General features: G+C 31.2%; 1 long non-coding RNA gene across 1 annotated transcript; it reads right to left on the bottom strand.

Moving 5' to 3' along the window:
• Window positions 1-659: 659 nt before the first annotated feature.
• LOC146921174 (uncharacterized) lies at window positions 660-1,981 on the bottom strand. Its single transcript, XR_015012034.1, has 3 exons — window positions 1,871-1,981; window positions 1,723-1,768; window positions 660-1,226 (listed from the first exon to the last, which is right to left on the bottom strand). It is a non-coding gene; the product is annotated as an uncharacterized LOC146921174 (long non-coding RNA).

Genomic DNA, 1,981 nt, shown 5'->3' with positions numbered 1-1,981 from the left:
ATTGGTTGATTCTGCTCTCGGGATCATTTCGGGTTAATTTCATTCTTGACATATAGCAAAGCTGTTCTTCTTTTTGACAAAATGGTAGAGAAGGAATTTAATAATAAGGAGGAATTTCGCTATGCAGCTATGCATTGATCGCTCTTTAAAAGAAAAAAGAAAAAAAAACTATGCATTGATCGCTATATAATTTCATTCCTTTGGTTACTAGTTCATTCGTTTGATTATTAGTACTTGTTAAAAAAAATAAAATTGACGAAAGTCCAAAAGCCGAATTTGTGAGAATGTAGACTCGCTGGAATGTCGACTGCAACAAGATATGGAATTTCACATCGCATTGTGGAGAGTGATTTCGAGGTGCTTGTGGACATGGTTACGAACAAGTGCAAACTCAATAAGATTACTCCTATTTTGATTCGTCGTATCGAAGAACTCAGTCAACTTGAAAGCAAAATAAAAGCAACAAAGGTGCCAAGATTCCTATTTGATCAGAATTTTAGAGACTTCTCCTAAGAAGCTACAGAGTATTTTGTTTGAAGACATATCTAGAGCTTACATGTCTAGAAATGTTAGTTTTATTTCGGAGCTTTTTCCTTTTGGGTTATGTCCTCTTCTTCCATGAGTAAATATTTATTTACTTGTTTCCTTGGAATAGTAGATGAACAATAAAAATACTCCATACATGTTCTACCAAAAATAATAACAAATGCTCTATGTGATGAAAAACATCAAGTGCACACAGCTTATTAATACAACAATTCAATCAAACAACATAGGAAGGTCAAAACGTAAATGACATGAAAATAACCAAGAAGGAAATGAAAATCCATTAAGACAAATGAAAATAAAAAATCTCAAAGACCATTTCTGGCAAAGAGAAATGCAATCAGAATAGGAACAAATCCACCAATTACTGAGTGACAATTGAGGCTGCTTGCAAAACTAGAAGGTGCTTCCGCCGGAGAGTGAACATGCCCGTCGTGACCGGCAACCACCATGGCCAAAACAAAGATAAAAATTGTGAACAATGAGAATTTGATTTGTGAAGCCATTTTTGTTATGTTGAACTGATCAGCTTATTGAAGGTATAGAATTCTTCAAAAGCTGCTTATGGGTTGAATATAATTTGGTTTGGGTTGGTTGTTATATAGAGTAGCATTGATGATTGACTTTTACAATTAATCAAGAGATGCCCTTACGTGAAGCCAATAATGCCCTTTCAAACTCTATGATGATGTTAACTTAGTATTATTTAGAATAAGAATAATAATAAGAAAAGAATAATGCATGCCTCAAAAAGAAAAGAAAAAGAATAATAATCAATTGTGGTTCACACCCAATTGTCACGCCTCCTAGAAAAGAGATGTGTCTTCTCTTTTCTCTTATCTCTTATCTATTTTTTTTTATATGAATCATGTATTCTTTATGCGCAGCTATAGGGTTAATCATTCAGAATTTTTTTTCAAAAGATTTAACACTGTTGCATTCGAACTTAAGACAATTGGTTCAGCCGAAGAAATTTCTTATCAACTGATATAAATGTTGTTGATAAAAAAAATTCTAAGATATATCATTGCCTACTCGGTCTTAAAAATGTGTATGAAAAATAAAATAAAATAAAATAAAATACCTTTACGGCATTACCTACTCTTGAGAATTCCGATTAAAAATTATTGTATAAAATTAAAAAATTTGCTTAAACAGAAGAGAAACATTACTTACAATGAATATTTTCTGGCTGAATCAAATGATTGGTTAGTGTTCATGCCTGCATAATTTGAAACTATTCAAGTTATTGAATGAAACTTATAGGAACCTTCATTTAAACATTAAAATATATATAAACAATTAAACAAATTGCAAGCTCAACCGTATTATAGCTGTACCAACAAAAAAGAATGCTATATTATTTTATCAGGAAGAAAGAAAGAAAAAAAAAACAGAACCAAAAAAATTCTATATTAAAAAAATATGTTGCTTG

The sequence above is a fragment of the Medicago sativa genome, chromosome 5, assembly GCF_051527215.1.
Source record: "Medicago sativa cultivar Bolivia chromosome 5, Bolivia_mono, whole genome shotgun sequence".
Taxonomy (NCBI): Eukaryota; Viridiplantae; Streptophyta; class Magnoliopsida; order Fabales; family Fabaceae; genus Medicago; species Medicago sativa.
Note: the sequence above shows the minus strand (reverse complement) of the source record. Positions and strands in the feature narration are given on the sequence as shown.